Source organism: Pseudorca crassidens, chromosome 5 (assembly GCF_039906515.1).
Source record: "Pseudorca crassidens isolate mPseCra1 chromosome 5, mPseCra1.hap1, whole genome shotgun sequence".
NCBI lineage: Eukaryota > Metazoa > Chordata > Mammalia > Artiodactyla > Delphinidae > Pseudorca > Pseudorca crassidens.
The window spans coordinates 123,477,723-123,503,751 of record NC_090300.1 but is presented as its reverse complement, the minus strand read 5'-3'; the positions used below and the strand labels follow the sequence as shown (position 1 = coordinate 123,503,751).

The following is a 26,029-nucleotide window of genomic DNA, read 5'->3' as shown; positions in this document are numbered from 1 at the left end:
ACACTAGATGTTTTACATATTTTATCTTTTTATTTTATTTTTTTCTTTTTGGGGGGGGACACAATTAAGTCCTTAAAAATACCCAAAATAATTAAAATCAGGGTCTCAAAGAGGCATTTGAACACTCATGTTCATAGCAGCATTATTCACAATAACCAAAAGGTGGAAGCAACCCAAATGTTCATCAGCAGATGAACAGATTAAACAAAATGGAGGATATACATACAATGGAATATTATTCAGACTTACAAAGGAAATAAACTCTATATATGCTACAACATGGATGAATGTTGGGGACATTATGCTAAGTGGATTAAAAATAGTCACAAAAAAGACAAATACTGTATGATTCTACCTACATGTCACCTATAAAATTCATAGAAACAGAAAGTACAAGTATGGTTGCCAGGGGCTAAGAGGAGATAGGAATGAGGAGTTAGTGTTTAATGGGTACAGAATTTCAGTTTTGCAAGATGAAATAGTTTTGGAGATTAGTTGCACAACAATGTGAATGTATTGAACACTACTGAACTGTATACCTAAAAATGGTTAAGATGATAAATATTATGTTATGTATATTTTACATAAATTTTAAATCAAAAAATTACATAGATGGAGTGGAACTCACCAGAAAAGATACCCCACATCCAAAGACAAAGGAGAAGCCACAATGAGATGGTAGGAGGGGCACAATCACAATAAAATCAAATCCAATAACTGCTGGGTGGGTGACTCACAAACTGGAGAACACTTACACCACAGAAGTCCACCCACTGGAGTGAAGGTTCTGAGCCCCACGTCAGGCTTCCCAACCTGAGGGTCCAGCAACAGGAGGAGGAATTCCTAGAGAATCAGAATTTGAAGGCTAGCAGGATTTGACTGCAGGACTTCGACAGGCCTCAGGGAAACAGAGACTCCACTCTTGGAGGGCACACACAAAGTAGTGTGCACTTTGGGACCCAGGGGAAGGAGCAGTGACCCCATAGGAGACCAAACCAGACATACCTGCTAGTGTTGGAGGGTCTCCTGCAGAGGCAGGGGATGGCTGTGTCTCACTGTGAGGACAAGGACATTGGCAGCAGAAGTTCTGGGAAGTACTCCTTGGCATGAGCCCTCCCAGAGACCACCATTAGCTCCACCAAAGTGCCCGGGTAGGCTTCAGTGTTAGGTTGACTGAGACCAAACAACCAACAGGGAGGGAACCCAGCCCCACCCATCAGCAGACAAGCAGATTAAAGTTTTACTGAGCTCTGCCCAAAAGAGCAACACCCAGCTCTACCCACCACCAGTCCCTCCCATCAGGAAACTTGCACAAGCCTCTTACAAAGCCTCATCCACCAGAGGGCAGACAGCAGAAGAAGAAGCAAGAAGACAGGAGGGCAGAAGCAAGAAGAACTACAATCCTGCAGCCTGTGGAACAAAAATCACATTTACAGAAAGATAGACAAGATGAAAAGGCAGAGGGCTATGTACCAGATGAAGGAACAAGATAAAACCCCAGAAAAACAACTAAATGAAGTGGAGATAGGCAACCTTCCAGAAAAAAAATTCAGAATAATGATAGTGAAGATGATCCAGGACCTCAGAAAAAGAATGGAGGCAAAGATCAAGAAGATGCAAGAAATGTTTAACAAACACCTAGAAGAATTAAAGAACAAACAAACAGAATGAACAATACAATAACTGAAATGAAAAATACACTCAAAGGGATCAATAGCAGAATAACTGAGGCAGAAGAACGGATAAGTGACCTGGAAGACAGAATGGTGGAATTCACTGCTGCAGAACAGAATAAAGAAAAAAGAATGAAAAGAAATGAAGACAGCCTAAGAGACCTTTGGAACTACATTAAACGCAGCAACATTCACATTATAGGGGTCCCAGAAGGAGAATAGAGAGAGAAAGGACCCAAGAAAATATTTGAAGAGATTATAGTCAAAAACTTCCCTAACATGGGAAAGGAAATAGCCACCCAAATCCAGGAAGTGCAGACAGACCCTACAGAATAAACCCAAGGAGAAATACACTGAGACACATAGTAATCAAATTGGCAAAAATTAAAGACAAAGAAAAATTATTGAAAGCAGCAAGGGAAAAATGACAAATAATATACAAGGGAACTCCCATAAGGTTAACAGCTGATTTCTCAGCAGAAACTCTACAAGCCAGAAGGGAGTGGCATGACATATTTAAAGTGATGAAAGGGAATAACCTACAAGCAATATTACTCTACCCAGCAAGGTTCTTATTCAGATTCAATGGAGAAATCAAAAGCTTTACAGACAAGCAAAAACAAAGAGAATTCAGCACCACAAAACCAGCTCTACAACAAATGCTAAAGGAACTTCTCTAAGTGGGAAACATAACAGAAGAAAAGAACCTACAAAAACAAACCCAAAACAATTAAGAAAATGGTCATAGGAACATACAAATTGATAATTACCTTGAACGTGAATGGATTAAATGTTCCAACCAAAAGACACAGGCTCGCTGAATGGATACAAAAACAAGACCCGTATATATGCTGTCTACAAGAGACCCACTTTAGACCTATGGACACATACAGACTGAAAGTGAGGGGATAGGAAAAGATATTCCATGCAAATGGAAATCAGAAGAAAGCTGGAGTAGCAATACTCGTATCAGATAAAATAGGCTTTAAAATAAAGAATGTTACAAGAGACAAGGAAGGACACTACATAATGTTCAAGGGATCAATCCAAGAAGAAGATATAACAATTATAAATATATATGCACCCAACATAGGAGCACCTCAATACATAAGGCCAATGCTAATAGCTATAAAAGAAGAAATTGACAGTAACACAATAATAGTGGGGGACTTTAACAAATCATTTACACCCATGGACAGATCATCCAAACAGAAAAGCAATAAGGAAACATATACTTTAAATGACACAATAGACCAGATAGATGTAATTGATATTTATAGGACATTCCATCCAAAAACAGCAGATTACACTTTCTTCTCAAGTGCGCACGGAACATTCTCCAGGATAGATCACATCTTGGGTCACAAATCAAGCCTCAGCAAATTTAAGGAAATTGAAATCATATCAAGCATCTTTTCTGAGCATAATGCTATGAGATTAGAAATCAATTACAGGGAAAAAAACGTAGAAAACACAAACACATGGAGGCTAAACAGCCTCCTAAATAACCATGAGATCACTGAAGAAATCAAAGAGGAAATCAAAAAATACAGAGAGACAAATGAAAATGAAAACATGATGATCCAAAACCTATGGGATGCAGGAAAAGCAGTTCTAAGAGGGAAGTTTATAGCAATACAAGCCTACCTCAAGAAACAAGAAAAATCTCAAATAATCTAAACTTACACCTAAGGGAACTAGAGAAAGAAGAATAAACAAAACTCAAAGTTAGCAGAAGGAAATAAATCATAAAGATCAGAGCATAAATAAATGAAATAGAAACAAAGAAAATAATAGCAAAGATCAATAAAACTAAAAGCTCGTTCTTCGAGAAGACAAACAAAATTGATAAACCATTAGCCAGACTCATCAAGAAAAAGAGGGAGAGGACGCAAATCAATAAAATTAGAAATGAAAAAGGAAAAGTTACAACAGACACCGCAGAAATACAAAGCATCCTAACAGACTACTACAAGCAACTCTATGCCAATAAAATGGACAACCTGGAAGAAATGGACAAATTCTTAGAAAGGTTAATCTTCCAAGACTGAACCAGGAAGAAATAGAAAATATGAACAGACAAATCACAAGTAATGAAATTGAAACTGTGATTAAAAATCTTCCAACAAACAAAAGTCTGGGACCAGATGGCTTCACAGGTGAATTCTATCAAACATTTAGAGAAGAGCTAACACACATCCTTCTCAAACTCTTCCCAAAAATTGCAGAGGAAGGAGCACTCCCAAACTCATTCTAGGAAGCAACCATCACCCTGATACCAAAACCAGAAAAGGATGTCACAAAGAAAGAAAACTACAGGCCAATATCACTGATGAACATAGATGCAAAAATCCTCAACAAAATACTAGCAAACAGAATCCACCACATATTAAAAGGATCATACACCATGGTCAAGTGGGATTTACCCCAGGGAGGCAAGAATTCTTCAATATACACAAATCAATCAATGTGATACACCATATTAACAAATTGAAGAATAAAAACCATATGATCATCTCAATAGATGCAGAAAAGGTTTTTGGCAAAATTCAACACCAATTTATGATAAAAACTCTCCAGAAAGTGGGCATAGAGGGAACCTACCTCATCATAATAAAGGCCATATACAACAAACTCACAGCAAACATCATTCTCAATGGTGAAAAACTGAAAGCATTTCCTCTAATATCAGGAACAAGAAAAAGATGTCCACTGTCACCACTATTATTCAACATAGTTTTGGAAGTCCTAGCCATGACAATCAGAGAAGAAAAGAAAGAAAAGTTATACAAATTGGAAAAGAAGAAGTAAAACTGTCACTGTTTGCAGATGACATAATACTATACATAGAGAATCCCAAAAATACCACCAGAAAACTACTAGAGCTAATCAATGAATTTGGTAAAATTGCAGGATACAAAATTAATGCACAGAAATCTCTTGCATTCCTATACACTAATGACGAAAAATGTGAAAGAGAAATTAAGGAAACACTCCCATTTACCATTGCAACAAAAAGAATAAAATACCTAGGAATATACCTACCTAGGGAGACAAAAGACCTGTATGCAGAAAACTATAAGACACTGATGAAAGAAATTAAAGATGATAGCAGCAGATGGAGAGATATACCATGTTCTTGGATTGGAAGAATGAATACTGTGAAAATGACTATACTACCCAAAGCAATCTACAGATTCAGTGCAATCCCTATCAAATTACCAATGGCTTTTTTTACGGGACTAGAACAAAAAATCTTAAAATTTGTATGGAGACACAAAGGACCCCAAATAGCCAAAGCAGTCTTGAGGGAAAAAAAAAGGAGTGGGAGGAATCAGACTCCCTGACTTCAGACTATACTACAAAGCTACAGTAATCAAGACAATATGGTACTGGCACAAAAACAGAAACATAGATCAATGGAACAAGATAGAAAGCCCAGAGATAAACCCACGCACCTATGGTCAACTAATCTATGACAAAGGAGGCAAGGATATACAATGGAAAAAGACAGTCTCTTCAAGTAGTGCTGGGAAAACTGGACAGCTACATGTAAAAGAATGAAATTAGAACACTCCCTAACACCACACACAAAAATAAACTCAAAATGGATTCGAGACCTAAATTTAAGACTGGACACTATAAAACTCTTAGAAGAAAACATAGGAAGAACACTCTTTGACATAAATCACAGCAAGATCTTTTTTGACCCACCTCCTAGAGTAATGGAAATAAAAACAAAAATAAACAAATGGGACCTAATGAAACTTAAAAGCTTTTGCACAGCAAAGGAAACTACAAACAAGACGAAAAGACAACCCTCAGAATGGGAGAAAATATTTGCAAACAAATCAACGGACAAAGGATTAATCTCCAAAATATATAAACAGCTCATGCAGCTCAATATTAAAAAAACAAACAACCCAATCCAAAAATGGGCAGAAGACCTAAATAGACATTTCTCCAAAGAAGACATACAGATGGCCAAGAAGCACATGAAAAGCTGCTCAACATCACTAATTATCAGAGAAATGCAAATCAAAACTACAATGAGGTATCACCTCACACCAGTTAGAATGGGCATCATCAGAAAATCTACAAACAACAAATGCTGGAGGGGGTGTGGAGAAAAGGGAACCCTCTCACACTGTAGGTGTGAATGTAAATTGATACAGCCACTATGGAGAACAGTATGGAGGTTCCTTAAAAAACTAAAAATAGAACTACCATATGACCCAGCAATCCCACTACTGGGCATATATCCTGAGAGAACCATAATTCAAAAAGACACGTGCACCCCCAATGTTCATTGCAGCACTATTTACAATAGCCAGGACATGGAAGCAACCTAAATGCCCATCGACAGATGAATGGATAAAGAAGATATGGTACAGATATACAATGGAATATTACTCAGCCATAAAAAGAAACGAAACTGGGTCATTTGTAGAGATGTAGATGAATCTAGAGACTGTCATACAGAGTGAAGTAAGTCAGAAAGAGAAAAACAAATATTGTACATTAACACATATATGTGGAACCTAGAAAAATGGTCCAGATGAACTGGTTTGCAGGGCAAAAATTGAGACACAGATGTAGCGAACAAACGTACAGACACCAAGGGGGGAAAATGGCAGGGGGGTGGTGGGTGGTGGTGTGATGAATTGGGAGAGTGGGATTGACATGTATACAGTGATGTGTGTAAAATGGATAACTGATAAGAACCTGCTGTATAAAACAATAAATAAAATAAAATTCAAAAACAATTACATAGATGTATACACATGTTGTACCATTGTTAATTTCTTTGTTTTGATAATGTACTGTATTTATTTAAGATGCAACCATTTACAGACACTGGGTGAAAGGTATAGGGGGACTTTTCTGTACTATCTTTGCAATTTCCTATGAATCTACAATTACTTCAAAGCAAACAGGTTTTAAAAATTATATTCTTGTATTAAAAAAAAATTAAGTTAGAGAATTCCCATTCAATCTCTTGGACCAGGATAACAGAACTTCATGGATTACCCACATCATGCCCATGAGGGTAACTTTGATTGGAAAGAAGCTCACAAGCTTGGACCCAGCAGGACAAAGTAACCCATGTAATTGATACTGACCCAGTCCCTTGGACTCTTTAATCAATAGAAATTGACAAGAGGCCAGATGAGAATTTCAGGCAAAGCTTTATTGGAGCTCATGCTGCAGCATGAGGAAGAGAAAACAAGAGTAAGGTGCCCATGCTCACGCCTATTTTATCTATTTTTAATCTTCTACAAAAATCCTGTGACGTATATATCATCAGCCCCCTGTCTCCTAGTATCCCACCTACCCCTGCTATCGCTGAGGACAATTTACATGAGATTCATGAGAGCTTTACTCCCAAAACTGATGGAAAGGGTAGGTTCAAGATCACTTCTTTCCTCTCTTCTTTGGATGGTGCATTTATCCTGTGCATAACTGTTCTCCTGGGCAGTTCCTATGACAACCTCTCTCTGGGATATTTTTCTGCTCATCCATAGTACTCATGGCTCTTCTTGTTACCAAGAAAAAAAAGAAAAAAACATACCAAATAAAGCCTTACATAGAGGGTTTTGTTGATGGGAAATATTTGCTAATGGGGAATCTCAGAAAGGAGCTATGATATTACATCAACCAAGTCAGTAAATTGCTTTAAACTGTTTTCATTTAAATGTTATAAAGCCCCATATACACCCACTCTCTCCAGCACAATAATTGGTAACATGTGCAATGAGATGTCATAGTTACTAGTACAAGGCAAAGCAGAGGAACAGTTTAATTCTGATGGATCTTTTAAAAAATCTTTTTCTTGATGTTTCTTTCAGTTTTATTGTCTGTTGCAATTTGCTTTACAATACCACAGTGTGTAAACATTTGGAACTCTGTGTGCACAATTTAATCTACACCCTATGGATCAATGAGCATATGAAGTGGTCTAATATAATTAGCATCCTAAGAATTGGCCAGGTGGCACTCAAAAGTATTTTTGTCAAAATCAACACCAAAAGTTTTATTATTTAGTGTGTAAGAAGGAATTTCTAATTGGTGAAATTAGTGGAGTTTAAGTTATGCGATTGTTAGAAGTTGTGCATCTCCACCTTTGCAGGAACAAAGTATGAATACCTGTCTGGACCAGTAGTTCATAGCAGGGGGATAGTTGGTATGGCCCTGTGCCCCTCCCGTCAGTAGACGATCTTGTTATCTGATCTGACTAAAAGGCCTGACCCTCTCTCCATCAGAACACACCTGTCTTCATCTTGGAGAGAGCCTTTCATGAAGGTCCTGGTTAATGTGTCAGGGCCGAAACCGAAAATATTAGAAGTAAACAGAGACTGCATGATTGCTTTGTGCTTGCTTGCTACCCAATATTTGTTTACTTAAAATAATATGGTCTGAAATGTGCTTTTGCTACAACTGCCTGGTAGAAAGGTGGTAAGATGAAAATATAGAGCTGACACCCCCTCTAACTCCTGGAGAGTTCTTATGGAGTCTAAAATTACCTGACATTTGTGCAACAGTAAACTGGGTTAAGTTGGTTCAAATTCTCATACTCCATTCTTTAACTCATACCTCATAATAATCTGTATACCTGAATTTCCCCTGCCACACTGGCATTTGTTTTCATTGATGGGGTCATTGATCCTTATGCAAGTGCAGTTTACTGGTCAGAATATCATCTTCAGGCAATGTAGAAATGCTCTGGTTTCCATAACCACCATTTAGGTACTGAGTCATAAGTCCTCAGATTAATTCCCAGATGATTTTTTTTTCCCTTTTAAGAATATTTTAGAGTTTTTGTTCATAGCAAAATTTAATGGAACGTACTGAGATTTCCCATTACACTCTGTCCTCAATACAGACACAGTTTCCCCCACTATCAACATCTCCCACCACAGTGGTAGATTTGCTACAATTGGTGAGCCTACACTGACATATCATTATCATGCAAAGTCCATAGCTTGACACTAGGTTTTACTCTTGGTTCTGTACATTCTATGGGTTTTGACAAACATATAATGACATGTATTCACCATGATAGTATCAATACAGAATAGTTACAATGACCTAAAAGTCTTCTGTGTTCCACCTGTTCATGCTTCTCTCCCACCCCCAACCCCTGGCAACCACTGATCTTTTTATTGTCTCCATAGGTTTGTCTTTTTCAGAATATCACAGTATGAAATCACACAGTATGTGGCCTTCTTAGTTTGGCTTCTTTCACTTAGTAATATGCATTTACGTTTCCTCCATGTTTTTTCATGGCTTAATAGCTCATTTCATTTTAGTGCTGAATAATATTCCTTTGTCTGGATGTACCATAGTTTGTTTATCCATTCACCTACTAAAGGACATCTTGGTTGCTCCCACATTTTAGCAATTATAAATAAAGTTGCTATAAACATTTGTGTGCAGGTGTTTATGTGGACAAAAGTTTTCAACTCCTTTGGATAAATACTAAGAAGTATGATTGCTAGATCACATGCTAATGGAATGTTTAGTTTTATCTTATAAAACTAAATGAAATGTTTAGTTTTATCTTGATTGCCAACTGTCTTGCAACGTGGCTGTATCATTTTGCATTCCCACCAGTAATGAATGAGGGTTCCTGTTGCTCTACATCCCTGCCAGTGTTTGGTGTTGTCAGTGCTCTGGATTTTGGCCACTCCAATAACTGTGTGGTGAATACATGTCATTATTTGTTTGTTTTAATTTACATTTGTTTTAAATTACATTTTAATTTACATCATTGTTTTAATTTACATTTCCCTAATGACATGTAAAATAGAACATCTTTTCATATGTTTTATTTGCTATTTGTATATCTTCTTTGGTGAGGTATCTTTCGGGTCTTTTGCCAATTTTTAAATCAAGTTGTTAGTTTTCTTACTGTTGGTTTTTAAAAGTTCTTTGTGTATTTTGAATAATAGTCCTTTATTAGATGTGTCTTTTGCAAAGATTTTCTCCCAGTCTGTGTCTTGCCTTGTTATTCTTTGACCAGACTCATTTTTAATGTAGTGGAAACATACGTACTTGCTTGTTCACTGGACTTATTCATTTACTGCCCTTTCATTCCTTCAAGTATTTATTAAGTACCTGCTAAGTATGAGGCACTGTGCTAGGCATGCAGAAGACAGTGGTAACCAACATAGGCATAGGGTTGCATTTGCCGCTGAGCCATTAACAGCTCATATTTTAAATCCTTCAACCTGTATGCACACCTTTTGTGATTTATCCTCTGAAATGTTGTGGAGCCTTTCCAGAGACTACTCTGATTACTCTCCTTATCATGGCAGATAATCTCACCTAACTGGTCTCATTTTTCAATCAGGTTCTCCCCTTTCCAACTCCTCCTCTACATGGGTAATAATTATTTTCTAAAATTTAGATACAATAGGGTTATATTTCTGGTTAAAAAACATGTATGATCTACAGCTATAATGGCTATCAGTTTAACTCTACAACATTGGAGTGCAAGAAACATGCTTTCTCTTAACTTCTCTAAAATAGTTACATTATGCTGAGCCCTCTCCTACTCAGTCAGTGAGAAATTCAAATTCAGTCTTTTTATTGGGTTCCTTCCTTCCACCAAAGATCTTTTGAAACATACAGGGATCTCACACAGAATATTCAAGAATGAGCCCTCCGGTCTTAGATTATAATGCTCAACTCTGATCTTCATTCACCTTGACTGCATCCAGGTGATCTTATGAAAGCTGGTAATGCCAAGCTTAGGTCTTTAGAAATATTTGGTTTCTGCCCGGCAATTCAAAAGCCTCTGGGAGAAGGAAACATAAAAGTTAGGCACCTTCTTTGGTGGACGAAGGTAAAAATACACAAAACAAGGGAATTCCCCAGTGGTCCAGCGGTTAGGACTCTGCACCCCCAATGCAGGGGGCCTGGGGTTTGATACCTGGTCAGTGAACTAGATCCCGCATGCCGCAACTAAGAGCTGGCATGCCATAATTAAAAGATTCTGCATGCCACAACTAAAAAAAAAAAAAAAAAAAAAGACCCAGCACATCCAAATAAATAAACATTTTTTAAAAATAAACAAGAGAAACAAAAACACTAATTAATATTCAAATTATCATGCCTTGTGGGGAGAATCCAGACTCCTTACCATGGCTATAAGGTATATCTATACTTCCCAGTTTCACCTTTATCTCACAATGTGCTGGAGCCAGTTCACACCAGCTCATGAGAGCTGAGTGTTCGATTTTCAGGGATGTTGTGAGCCAGTTATTAAACATAGTTATTATTAAAAATTAAATGATATAAACTTATCTCCCTCCCACCCCCATCTCCCTAGAGAGCCCTCCTATCCCCATCTGAGATCCCAAATCAACTTGCAAGTACTTTTATTACAACAAATCTGACACTGTTCCTAACTGTCGTTTTCAGTAAAATATCCCCCAGACTATGAGCTTGTAAATAAGACATTTCAATCATATTTGTCTCCCTTTCTCCTAGCAGAGGGACTGGCACTAATAGTAGGAATTCAATAATTATTTGGTGAGTGAGTGAGGAAATAACTCTGGGAGGTTAAAACTTATTCCCTTCCCGATATCATGGAATCACTCCTCTACCCAGCAGCACTTGCAGTTTCCCAAATCAAGCTTTACATGCCTAGAAGCCTGACATGATTGGTCACCACCGTAAAAGCTTGGTTTCCCTCCTAAAGAGATGCAACTTTCACTCTCCAAGGCTTTTACTCTGGGGGAGGGTTAAAATGCAGATCAAATATAAGAAGTAAAGAAACAAAGCACCTTCAAAAACTCCCTGAAGTACAGAAAGCAAATCATAAGTCTCAACATCTTATCATAATGTCCTGAAATGGAAAAGTCCATGTGGCTGGTTGGTAAGCCAGTGCAGGGCTCTCTTCATCCCAACTGAGATTTTGGAGGCAGAGAATGGATATCGAGAAAACTGATGGCTGGTGTGCCTAGTATTTTTGGGCCAGTGGTGGATGGACAAAATGTCCAAGAGGGTTGCTCATTGCATAAATATACTTGGGGAACATCCTTTTGAAAAGAATGTCATGAACATTCTGGAAGGTTTACCTGTCAAATGTGTCAAAGACTGGAAAAAACTAAGGTTGAAAACCATTGCTTTTGATTTTAGACTGTGCAACCCCAAGTACAGAACTGCTTGACCTAATTTCTGATTCCACAAACAGCTTTGGGGAAATAGTCATTGCTTTGCCCTAGGCTTCCCAGAACAAGAACCAAATGTCCCCAAGGACACCAAATGACACCACCACCCCACCACCGAGCTGGTACTGGCAAAGAGGTAGGCTATTTGCAGAGAGCATGCCGCCTCTGCTGTGAGTGGGCAGTAAACTACCAGGGAGATGCGTGCTGCCTGCCTGGAGACAGGGTTGCTAGGTGCCTCTGAAGTAGTGAGACCAAGAGGTGTGCATTATTTCCCCCACACTTCTTATTTTACACAGTGACAGTTGTAGCCTGGAAACAACAGGAAAGAATAGTGTCTGTGATGTTAGAAATAATGGCCAGCCAAGTGCCCTATGGGGCAGAAGGAGCAGGGCTGAGGCTTTTATCAAGAGCAGGAGAAAAAAAGTAATGTGATTTGGTTTCACCATAATTGCTTAAGCAGCCTGGGTGAGAACTAATTATGAGTTCATCTGGCTCCAGAGAAACCCCACCTCTTCCCTTCTCCAGGATGGTACTAAAATATCAGCATTGCATCACCAGAAATCACTCCCATTGGTGGCCTTTCTTAAGGAGAGCAGCGTGCTCTGTTTCTCTGAAAGCCACTGGAATCTGAATAGACCCAGGAATTTATATCTTTCCAAGGCAAATAAAATATTCCTGGCACTTACTTGTCACTTGAAAGCTCATAGAGTGCTTGCCCATTATTATGTCATATAGGAAGTGTTGTTTTAAAAATGTGGGAGTGATGAAATGCAGAGAAGGAAATGAAGGGACAAGTAATAGGCCCTACATCACTACGATAGCCCTGGCACTATTAGACTCAGGGTAGGTCCTGGGTTTCAGAACCAGGATGTTCACTGATGATATTTTGATGCTCCGGGGTTCTCAAAGGGCTCCAAGGGCCCTAAAGAGACAAGGAGTTTTGCTCAGAAAGTTGGTCACCTAATTCTCAGAAGAGCAGAGCTAACATTGAAAGTCAACAAGATAGGACTTGAATTCATGGAGGTTAGTAGTTCAAATTACAAAACTAGATGCAAGCAAAGTAATACTGCTATAATGTGATTATTTGGAATCTATGGGAGCTCTGAGAAAGAGGCAAGTTGGTATACAGTAGTAGGAAGAACATGGGTTCAAATCCTGGCTTCAACCTGGGTTCAAACCCTAACTCTGATGCTTACTAGCTATACATGTTACTTACCTTTTCTGAGTGTCGGAGTCAACTGAGAAATGAGGTAAAATTATCAGTTCCTTTGCAGGATCTGTGTAAGGATGAGAAATAATATGTAACGTGCCTACACTGTACTTGGAACAGAGGATGTACAAGGTAACTGGCAGCACATGTCACAGTTCTGTCTCTCCTGCTGAGAAGGCCTAATCTGAGTGCTGCTACGTGTGTAGCACTGTGGAGGATACAAAGACACACCAGGAATGACTTTTGTCTTTTGAACCATCACAGGCTAGTTAGATGGGGAGGACAGTAGGGCCAGAAGGAGTGTAAGGGCTATCTTAGAAGCAGCAGTAAAACAACACTGTAGAATTAGACACTACAGATCTTCCTCAACTTATGATGGGGCTAAGTCCCAATAAACCCTTCATAAATTGAAAATATCATTAAGTCAAAAATTCATTTAATACACCTAAGCTACTGAACATCAGAGCTTAGCTTAGCCTAATTTACACGTCTTCAGAACACTTATATTAGCCAACAGTTGGGAAAAATCATCTAACACAAAACCTATTTTATAATGCAGTGTTGAGTATCTCATGTGATTTATTGAATACTGTACTGAAAGTAAAAAGCAGAATGGTTGTATGGTTCCTAAGTTGTTCTCTGTGTATCAGTTGTTTACCCTTGTGATCACGTGGCTGACTGGGAGCTGAGGCTCGCTGCAGCTGCCCAGCATCATGAGAGAGTATTGTGCTGCTTATTGCTAGCCCAGGAAAAGATCAGAATTCAAAATTTGAAGTGTAGTTTATACTGAACAAGTATAGCTTTCACACTACCTTAAAGTCAAAAAATCATAAGTTGAAATCATCCCAAGTTAGGGACTGTCTGCAAATGGTGTAGTGCAAATTCTTGCAAAGTAGGAAGTCAGGGAAAAGGAAGAACACCTCAGGTAGAACAATAACTTCAACCACCTGAACAGAAAAACAAACCCAAGTGGGCTTTGCCAACCACTAAGATTAACACAGAGGTGAAACTGTAGATTTAACAAAAACAGAAGAGTGATCCATTGAGAAGAGGCTCATTTTAGCGCTCAAGGACAGGCGAGGAAAAGCCAGCTGTGGCTGCTTATTCCCCAAGGTAGCATTCTTGAAGAGCATTGGAGCCCTTTGGAAGTCCTAAGCATGGACCTTGACTGAGTTCACCTGTGGTGGTTAGGAGACGAGAAACCACCTTTATTCTTCAAGAAAAGTCAGCTTATAGTTAGGAAATCAGGAGCAGAAATAAGTCATCTAACTCCATAAAAAGTCCAAACTGAAATACAGGTTTAAAATGTATTACTTTATAAAATTAAATGGCTTGTTTTACCCATGACTCTGCTGATCTCCCTTGTCATATATTTCTTTAAAGTGGATGTACGCCCAATTTCATAAACATAGATGGACAATGAACGGCACTTTATTTTCTGTAAGTCATAGTAGTTTGAATTGGCACCCCCAGGAAAAATCCAATCTTTATGATTGGTCACTCCCCTAGTGGGAGAAGAGGAGAGAAAACACAACAGCATTGATTACATGTTTAAGTTACACCCATGCTTAATACTGTGTATAGATTTCCCTAAATACAATATGAACTTAATATAAATGACATTTTCTCCAAAAATTATTCCACAGAAATAAAAGGAGTTGCCTTCTATTTCAGCCTATACAAAGTCTCTCCTGTTATGGGAAACCTATTCAATTATCCTGATGCAGTCTTAATAGTGGAAGTTTAAAATGCTCATTGAAGTCAGCTGATGGAGTTGGTTTTAAAAAAAAGGAGGCAAAAATTTACACACATTTGAAATCATTCCTTGAGGTAGGAATTCTAAATTATAACAGTTGGATGGCACTGTAAAAAATCATTTTAAAAAGATCAACTTAAAGACTAGTTTAGTGATTACACTGGAAAGATAATAAATATAGACCCATGGTATGAACTGAATGTGCCTCCCCCAAATTCATATGTTGAAATCCTAACCCCCAATGTGATGGTATGGGAGGAGGGGCCTTTGAGAAGCAGTTAAGTCATGAGGATGGAGCTCTCATAAATGGGATTAGTGTCCTCACCAAACACCAAATCTGCCAGCACTTTGATCTTGGACTTCCCCGCCTCCATAATTGTGAGAAATAAATGTTGGTGGTTTAAGCCACTCAGTCTATGGTATTTTTGTTATAGCAGCCTGAACAGACCAAGACAACCCATATATAAAATAAACCAACTGTGGAGTAAAGATGACTAACTGGACATATTCATTTGTTTTTTATAATTTTCTGAAACCCCATTAAAACATGGTAAAGAATTTTTTTTCCAGACATCAAATCACAAGGACAATGAATGAGGAAAAACATGACGACATCAAAATTTGAAAGTTAGAGGAGATCCCTGGTGGCCTCGTGGTTAGGATTCTGGGTTTTCACTGCCATGGCCCGGGTTCAATCCCTGGTTGGGGAACTGAGATCTCACAAGCCATGCGGCGCAGCCCAAAAAAACCAACCAAACAACAACAACAAAACAAACAAAAATTTGAAAGTTGGGAAGATTAATGAAAGGTAACTGATGTACCAGATCCAAGAGTACTGGTTCCCAAGATGATGGTATAAAAGCTGAGAAGCACTGATTACACGCAAGTCTTGGGAATTTGTGGCACTGGGCGGCTCTGGAAGTAGGGTTGAAGCTAGAGCAAAAGATAAGAAGCAGTTAGAGCCTCAACTCCCATATTTACCCCCCCAAAAAATCCCAGAAGTTTATTTTTTGGAAAAGCTAAAACAGAGGGCTCTAGGAGAGCTGAGGGACTGCAATACTAAACAGAAAATTTTAAATATGCAGAGACTTCCCTGGTTGTCCAGTAGTAAAGAATCTGCCTTCCAATGCAGGGGACGGGGATTCAATCCCTGGTAGGGGAACTAAGATCCCACATGCCACAGGGCAACTAAGCCCACGCACCACAACTGCTGAGCTCGTGCGCCTCAGCGAGAGAGCCTGTGTACCACAAACTACAGAGCCCACGCACTCTGGACCCCATGCACCACAACTATAGAGCCCATGTGTCCTGGAGCCTGTGTGCCATAACTAGAGAGAGAAAACCTGCATGCTGCAACAAAGAGCCCACACCACAATGAAAGATCCCTCATACCACAACTAAGACCTGACGCAGCCCCCAAAATTAATTAAATAAATAAATATTTTTTAAAAATATGTGAATGTTGGCATTTTGGAAACAAAAACTCATCCTTGCCCCTACTCCTCTTTCTTTACCTGGCTCTCAGAATGCTAGCAATCAGGTCTAAGCCTTCCAGAAAGGAGTTCAAAACTCTTTCTTTAATGAATCCAACCCAACTCACTAAAGAAAAAAGGGAAAGCCTAGACCTGCATTGTCCAATATAGTAGCCACTAGCCGCTTGTAGTGATTTACATTAAAACTTAGATTAATTAAATTAAAGCATCATTTCCTTAGTTGCACTAGCCACATTTCAAGTGATCAACAGACATGTATGGCTATTGCTTATGGTATTGTACAGTGCAGACAGACAACATGTGGAATAAAGACTGACTGAACATATTCATTTGGTTTTTATACTTTTCTGAAAACCCATTAAAGCATGGTAAAAAAAATTTTTTCAAGACATCAGATCACAAGGACAATGAATGAGGAAAAACATGACAGCATCAAAATTTGAAAGTTGGGGGAGCTCATTGCATAAAGTTATATTAGATAGCACTGGTCTACACAGATCTTTCGACAGCAGAGTCAACAGTCTCCACTCTCACACACTGTGTGCCACACTCTCAAATATATGCAAACATGAAGGATCACCAGATGTCTAAGACATCTTTTAACACAAAAAAAAGAGAACTGAGTTACAATTTAAGCAAACTGGAAGAACCATAGAACATACTCAGAGAAAAAGCATATTATCACTGATATCTTCGTGGAGGTAAGAAAAAATAGTTTCTCTGAAACAAGTGTAGCTTGTTGTAAAAAAAATAAAATCAATACATCAAAATATAAGATATTCGAAATTTTAAAAATACAATGACATAATTGAAAAACTTAATAAAAGTGTTAGAAGATAAAACTGGAAAAATTGCTCAGAAAGCAGAATGGAAAAGAGAGAAAATAATCAGAAAATTAGAGAACAAGTTCATAAGTTCAACTCCTTTTATTTAAAGGAGTTCCCAAGAAGCAGAACAGAGAAAATGAGGGGAGAACATTATCTAAGAAACATTTCAAGTGAATTTTCCAGAATGGAATGACCTAAGTACCCAGACTGAAAGAAAATCCAGAAAACCCAGGCAATGGCTGAAAATAAACCACACCAAAGTCACATCATCATGAAATCTTAAAACACTGGGACAGAGGCAAGCTTGGGCTGGAGGCAGGGGGATGGTCACTTAAAAATATTGAGACCCTGAATAGTTTCACATTTTTTCAACAGTACACTAGAAGTATAAGAGCAATGCCATAAAAAATTCTGAAGGAAAATATTTCTCAACATAGATGTCTGTATCCAGCCAACCTATCAATTAAGCATGAGGGAAGAATAAGGACATTTTCAAATATTCAGGGTATCAAAAATTTTACATCACCTGCACCCTCTCTCAGCCACTTAGAAGCTGTGCTTCACTAAAGTCAGTGAATAAACCAAAACAAAGAAAAGGAAGGAAGCCATAAGACCCTGGAGATGGACACCTTACAGGGGAGAGATATGGAGGGAATCGCAGAACCCTGGTTACAAACAATGCCACAATTACAGCTGTGTGAGGGCTCTAAGAACAGCCTTTCCAGATTAGGACAGGCTAGCCTGCTACAGGAAGGAGTGCTTCAGGGATATGCAATGTCAGAATACCTGAACACATCAACAGATTTAAGCGATTGGCAGAAAGTTTCAATTAAGAATGCATAGAAAACTTATTTTTTTAAGTTAAAGGACAATTTTTTAATCCAGAGAAAACACAGTTGTGAATGGGAAAAAATAATCATGCTAATAATCGTGGGAGAAATCATTGTATTCCATAAGGCATAGTTGTGAATAGCATTTACATCATCATAATAATGCAATAATTTTGCTCTGACTCAAATTAAGAAATAACTACACTAGACAGATGGGGAGCAAAAAAGAATGCATGTGTTGGGGTGGGGTGAAAGTATGAGGACTAAAGAAAAATTATCATCTTCCAAAATGGGATATGTTAATATTAATAGATAATGACTGAAAAAATCCAGAACGGAGAAATTAGCATAAAATTTAGGATAAAGATCATAAAGCTAAGGAAAAAACAAAGAGTTGAAAGTGGTTGCTTCTGGGTGTTGGGGATCAGGGAGGGTTGCTTCCCTGGTGGCACAGTGGTTGAGAATCTGCCTGCTAATGCAGGGGACACGGGTTTGAGCCCTGGTCTGGGAAGATCCCACACGCCGCGGAGCAACTAGGCCCATGAGCCACAACTACTGAGCCTGCGCATCTGGAGCCTGTGAGAGGCCCGTGCACCGCGATGAAGAGTGGCCTCCGCTTGCCGCAACTAGAGAAAGCCCTCGCACAGAAACGAAGACCCAACACAGCAAAAATAAATTAATTAATAAACTCCTACCCCTAACATCTTCTTAAAAAAAAAAAAGGATTACAGGCTGTACATAAAAAAAAAAAACTTGCTAAAGTGGCACGTTGATTATTTTGAATTAAAGTTGCTTGAGAAACAACTGGTGTAAAAATGACATAAAAAACCACTCTGACTCCCCTCTGACTGACCCACTGAAAGTGAGAAATAAATCTCCTATGTGAAGGTATCCTCCCTATACCAGTAGGATAGAAAGCATCTTTGTTGCCAGAGATAGGGAATTCAAGGCTAAGAAAGCTGTATAAGTAAACTCTGTAACTGTTTTATTAGTTTGCTACCCTAAGTACAAGCTGTTTTGTTTTGTTAAATCTTCACAATTGTTTCTTTGTCTAAAAATGATATATAAATAGTCTGCTTTGGTCACTTCAGGGCTCCTAGTTATATAAGACCTCTGTTCAAGCAAATTAAATTTTTTTCTCTTGTGTCCATTTAATTATTAGAGCAGCCAAAAGAACTCAGGAAGGGTAGGGGAAATTTTTCACCCTCCTCAACAGTTGGTGTAGTCAATAGGATACTGGCTGAACCCACTCCCCAACCCCCAGTCACGCACTCACTTTGAGCTACCGCAGCTGAGAGCTCCTTGAACCTCTGACAAAAGCTGGCAGAAGGTAAGAGTTCTTACCTCATCAGCTTCCTGGATCTCTGCCTGCAGAATGCAATGGAAGGGAAAGTGCTAAGAACTCTTCTTCTCTCTTTTAAAATTTAGATTAACAAGAGAAAATATTTGTGGAACTTGTTTCTTGGACACAGAAACTCTGGTAAATTTGGTAATGAGTACTGATCCTTTTCCTCCCAGAGATGATCACTATTTTCTTTGTGTTTGTCTTCTGTGTCATTTTTCATAAGGAGGAAAAACCATAGGACAGAATGCAAGAATACCCCCTATAAGGCTGCTGTTCCAGTCAGCTTCACAGACCCAAGTACACCACTCTCACCAGATGGAATTCTGTTTAGACAAACTTTCCTGTGAGTGCCCTATGTAGAAACCAGATGAGGTTTTTCCTTCCAGCTTGTTCTGTGTCCTGAGAGCTTGGCCTTTTGACCAATGAGGATATTCTCTTTGGTCTCTGCCATCCAGAGGGTGCACTTATTGGGGTGCACCTTGGTGACTAATTAAATAGACTAGGGTTCTAAGACACAAAGTCACAAACAGCACTCTCTTTGTCCAGTGATGCCAGTTCTCTGGGGAATTTGTCATAAGGGGCCTTGGATGTCTCAACCTTCATTGTTTGTTAGCGCTGAAAAAAATCCCATTCGAGTGTCACAGATTAGCAAGTTTGTAACTGGAGTTGTCTCATATTCTCAAGGGAGACCAGAGACACCATTTTCACTACACCATTCTTACCACCTGTATCCACAAAAGGCTTTCACTTTCTTCAACTAACTGAGAGTGAAATTTCTGGATCTTAGAAGGGCTGCATACTCTCTGTGAGAGGCCTCTTGCGTCTTTGGTTAAGCCAGAAAAGGCTTATTGGCTTGAAAGGAATTCTATGTGTGATCAAACTGTATAAGATTTAATAAATTTGTTATAAGGGTTTTAAAAGTAAGCTTTAATATCAATAGGGTACATATGGAAAACTGGAACTTAATTTTCTTTAATCTGCTAGAAGGACAAAGTTTGACTGGATTATTGGTCTGCTCCTGATAAGAGATTGATAAAGGTTTTCTTTACCTTTTAAAGTAATCTGCCTTAAAACAAAAACAAAAACAACAAACAAAATAAGGATTTTGTGTTTTATGCAAAATAATTTCCTGTGTTTGCTATCTTCATTAGTTCTTTGATTACTTAAGTAAACTGAGTCTTTTCAATATTAAAAAACATAAGGCTTTTTACAACTATTTAACTTTCTGTATTGGCCCATGAAGTCTTTGTCACTTTGGTTAAATGATAACTAAGTATTATTTCACAGTAACCTATGGGCCAATTTGACCAAGTGTTTTAAAACCTTCTGATATCTCTGACAAACTTCCCCAAATCAAATTCTAAATAAAGTCTTACTGACCTGGAAGTAACTTTGGGGTCTTCCAGAAGCCCCTGGAACACCTGAAAAGATTTGTTCTCTCTCCTTATAAAAGAGAGGTTAAACTAATTAGGTTCATTTGGTATGTTAAATTACATAGGAAGCATTGTCAAATAAGTGATGATAAACCTTCTTAGGTTACATTTTATATATATATATGTATGTACACACACATATATATATAATGAGTAAATGTTATTAATATAAATTTCTTTAAATTGTATGAAATTCCTAAAATTTGGATGTCCTGATATAATGTTATCAGTCATAATTCTAGTTATTATCTTCAGTGTTTTATTCACAGAAATAACCAAATTTCCTTGTCACTTGCACTGTAATGGACTCTCATCAAGACCTTTAACCATGGCTATTTTTAACTCTTTTATCATTTAGACAGTTATACTCATTTGCTTTTACAAAAGCTTCCTGAAAACATGTTTCATCTTCAGAGAAGTTCATGGAAGGGAATCCAAAAAGTACTCTAGAATATAATTTCTGAATATAACTTTCAAATCATACCACTGAACTGGCTAAAAATTTACAGAACGCTAGTGAAAAACAACAAATGGCTTGATAAAACTAACAAAAGATCAAGATGAACAAGAATTAATTACATGGGACTGAATGAACTGAGGAAGATGATTATAATGTTTTATGATATTTTTCACTTGAAACATTGCTAATTTTTTTTAAAAAAATGTTTTGTTTCTCCAGATTTAAGAAAAACTTCTCTTTTATTTGACTTAGAGCATTTTTGTTCTTGTCTTTTAACAGCTTAGAGCAATTTGGTAAATTATACCTTTGTAAGCAGAATAGAAACATTTATCTTTTTTCTCCCTGACTGATCTCTCCAGAACTCAAAAACTCATGATTATTCTTATTTTCATGGCAATACAGTTATCTCCACAAGTTCAATAAGAATCTGTTCTCTGGACTTCCCTGGTGACACAGTGGTTAAGAAACCTCCTACCAATGCAGGGGACACGGGTTCAATACCTGGTCCAGGAAGATGCCATATGCCACGGAGCAACTAAGCCTGTGCACCACAACTACTGAGCCTGCGCTCTAGAGCCCGCAGGTCACAACTACTGAGCCCACGTGCCCTAGAGCCTGTGCTCCTCAACTACAGAAGCCCACGCACGTAGAGCCAATGCTCCACAACAAGAGAAGCCACCTCAATGAGAAGCCCACGCACCGCAACGAAGAGTAGCCCCCACTTACTGCAACGAGAAGTCCTCATACAGCAACAAAGACCCAATGCAGCCAAAAATTTTTAAAATGTTTTTTAAAAAAGAGTCTGTTCTCCTTGTAACAGGACACAATTGGAAACATCGGTTGTATTGCCAAGGCTTTACCTGGAATTTCATATTTGAGAATATACATAGATTCAGATATGACCAGACAGCTTTGAGGAACTAAGATAGACTTTATGGAGCCAATATAGCCCCTTGGAAAATCAGCCTGGTACCTTGCTTATAGGGGTCCCAGAAACCTTACCAGGTGTGTAAGGAAGATCACTTCCTGGCAGGCCCAGGAGCCTCAGGATATTTGGGGAACCTCGAGAAGAGAGGGATTCAGCCACACCTATAGGTATTGCAGGTGATGTCTGATGGCAAATGTCTGGCTTGGCTTCTTAGCCTTGAGAGGCTATTAAAAGTTCAATCTGAAGATTCCTTATGAAAAGTTCCAGCAAAACAGATTTTTAAAATCCTATATAATAATCACTATTCTTGCTGAACCCATATAAATAACCAGGCCAAATTTATTAAATCTAGACTTATTTTGCAAACAAATTAGTCTTAAAGACTATCTTTGGTAAAAATGTAAGTGATTTTAAAGAGAAAAATTATGTTTCAGTAGAAGCTATAAAACACACTTGCAGATATCAGCTTCTAGTTTTATTCATTTTCTTCGAGATTTTGTTTTCTACCTATAAACTGGACGGAATCTTCAATTCTTCTGGTATCCTCCAATATTTGGCTACAACTCTTGAAATAGGTTTCCAATTTTTCCTCTCATCCTTTTGACTTGGAATCATTGCCTAAGAGTGCCCTTTTTCCTGAAGCCATGCAAACTGAAGCTGGATGACTTGATATAAACTTCAGATAAATCACCAAAATTGCTTATATTTATTTAAGCAATCTTCTTCATGCCTGTTGATGTGTAGGCTACTCAGAAAGTTTTCCTGAACACCCAGTAACATCATCAGAGACATTTCAAACTGCAGAAGATGCTTCAACCCTGACATTGAGAAATGATCTTGACTAGTTGCTCCCTGGGCTCAGAAACTGATTTATAGTTGACTCCAATCATTAACCTCTGTTTTTCTTTTATTTCCATAGATACACCTTTTATTAAATACCTGATTGCTTGTGCAATGTAGGCCTGACTTTGGGGGCCCAATTGCATCACCACCGCCTGAAATGAATTTAACTAAACTGACCTATTCTCAGGACTAAGAAACTGATTCAATGAAATAATAGAGCAATCTATCAACTCAGCTTTTAATATGTGAAATTTCCAGGGACGTTTCAGGGGAGGAAACTGTTGGGGCTCAGGGCAAGCCACCCCCAAATATGCCAAAGTGACATATCAATTATTTTGAATTAAAGTTACTTGAGAAACAGCTGATGAAAAAAATGATATAAAAAAAAAAAACTCTGACCCTCCTTTTTCCCCCTGAAAGTGGGAAATAAATCTCCCATGTGGGACTTCCCTGGTGGCACAGTGGTTAATAATCCTCCTGCCAATGCAGGGGACATGCGTTCGATCCCTGGTCCAGCAAGGTCCCACATGCCGTGGAGCAACTAAGTTCGTACGCCACAACTACTACGCCTAGAGCCTGTATTCTGCAACAAGCGAAGCCATCGCAATGAGAAGCCTGCATACTGCAACAAAGAGTAGCCCCGCTCGCCACAACTAGAGAAAGCCCTCCCGCAGCAACAAAGACCCAGCACAGCCATAAATAACTAAATAAACAAACAAACAAATAATTTTTAAAATCTCCCATGTAGAGGTATCTTCCATATACCAGGAGGATAGAAAGCATCCTTATCACCAGAGTTAGGGAATTCAAAACAAAGAAAGTTGTATAAACAAACTTTGTTACTTCTTCATTAGTTTGCTACCCAAGCACAAGACCATTTGTTTTGTTAAATCTTCACAAATAATTGTTTCCTCTGTGTAAAAATGATATATAAACAGCTTGCTTTTTTCGCTCTGGGGGTCTTATTTCTATGAAAGCTCCATACCTATGAATTATTTTTTTTTCTTCTGGTTAATCTGTCCTGTGTCAATTTAATTATTAAAGCAGCCAAAAGAATTCAAGGTTAGAAGGGAAAATTTCCTCCTCCCTGACATGGGAAAAAGAGAAATAGACGAGAGAGACTAAATGTTTTTTTTGCACTTTCCTGTTGGGTTATTTTATTTCCTAAAGTTTGCGCACCTATAACTTTGATTTTTTTTTTTTTTTTTTTTAATGAGGGGGGAAAGTTACAGGTGAAAAAAACCCATGCCTGCAGGCCAAATGTTGTATAAATGATTACTTGTGTCTCGGGGAAATCTTCTAATGACAGCATCATACACAAATTCCTTTCACCCCCAGTGTTGCTATCTCTTCTAAGCTTCCCACAGGTTTTCTGTTTTATGTCATGATGCCTGCCTCCAAATTCTTCAGTTTCCCTATGGCCCCTCCCATGTCTCACCTGCCTGTATTTCTTGCTTAGAGTTATGAATCTAGTACTTCTAAATAGTTCTATATGCTTATCTACATCTCTAATTATAACAAAGTTTTTGAGAACTGGAAGTATGTTTTGCACTTCTTTGAAAACCTAGCACCTGATTCCATTCTTGCAACAGTGTGGATACACATAAATATTTCCTAGTAATTATTTACTGAACATGTTATTATGTGATATAGTCACTTTATACATGTCATCTAATGCTAAAACAACTCTGCAAGGGGAGTTTAATAATGATCCTTTTAGGGGTCTTCCCTGGTGGCGCAGTGGTTGAGAGTCCGCCTGCCGATGCAGGGGACAGGGTTCGTGCCCCAGTCCGGGAAGATCCCACATGCCGCGGAGCGGATGGGCCCATGAGCCATGGCCGCTGAGCCTGCGCGTCTGGAGCCTGTGCTCCGCAACGGGAGAGGCCACAACAGTGAGAGGCCCGCGTACCGCAGAAAAAAAATAATAATAATAATTGTCCTTTTACAGATGAAGTGGGGAAAAGAGAAAGGGCAATAAATTTTCACCATAATTCTGAGTGTAAGAAATATCACATTTCTTCATTTTATTTAAATCAAATTGAGCTGCTTAAAGCAGCTATCAACTGGCAGGAAATTCTATTTCAGTCATTACTGGACTACCCTCCTCCACTCCCATTTCCAGGTGATACAAAGGTTGAGGACGGGACTGCCTTTTGCAATCTAAACTATTGAAAGGAAAGCTGTGGTCCCCTCTGATCCCCACTGTATGCTCATTGTCTAGGCCACATGGATAAGCTTGAACAAGAGTATCTGTCATCCCCATTCCTGAGACCATGACTCCTAGAGGCCTTCCTCCCTAGCATCCTGTAGGAGCCCCCTCACTGGGAGTTAACAAGCAGGACCTGGCTGGGCTACCTCCTTTGAAAACCACTCAAACCTCTTTCCTCCTGCTTGTCTCAAGAAATTGCTGCCAGAAGTCAGTTCTATCTCCACTCCCAGCAACCCCCCAAAGCCATTATCTTTCTTCTCTTCCACTCTGTGTGAGGGGGTATAATCCCCTCAATGAGTATAACTTTCCAAAACATGCCCCATCCCCCTAAAAAAAAAGAATGAAGCTAGCCTCTGGCAACATCTGGCTTTCCATTCAGCAACCCAAGGTCCCTGGGGCGAAGGAACACAATGGCTTGGCTACTTTCTTGGAATGGGAAGGGAAAAAAAATCCTTTAGCAGTGAAAACAAAGTGAATTTTTTTTTTTTTTTATTGTAGAGAAAAAAAATTCTGCCTCCAATATAAATACACATATACATATATAATATAAACATAGAGAAGTATTCATATAATTATAATATACACAGTTGAATGAATGCCTGTGTGAAAAGGTGATTTTCACTGTAAAAGCAGTAACTTTTATTACAATGACCTGTCTCATCCTCCAGTCTTCTACTATTGCCTTTGAACCACATTCCAAACCCAGGGAAAAAACATGTTTATAAAACTGCAGAGGTCAAGGCCAGTAATGGAAATTGATTTTACACGCTCAGTGGAGTGTTTTTAAACCCATGGAACAGTCTAAGGGAAAAGAAATCTATTTAATTACTCGACAGTCTTTTGT

General features: G+C 38.5%; 1 long non-coding RNA gene across 1 annotated transcript in view; it reads right to left on the bottom strand.

The window, feature by feature from the left end:
- The window catches only part of LOC137225338 (uncharacterized), a 79,669-nt gene that overhangs the window by 8,015 nt on the left and 45,625 nt on the right, over positions 1-26,029 (bottom strand). Inside the window, exon 2 of the long non-coding RNA XR_010943802.1 lies at positions 15,639-15,750. This is a non-coding gene — a long non-coding RNA (uncharacterized lncRNA). The remainder of the gene's footprint in view (positions 1-15,638; positions 15,751-26,029) is intronic.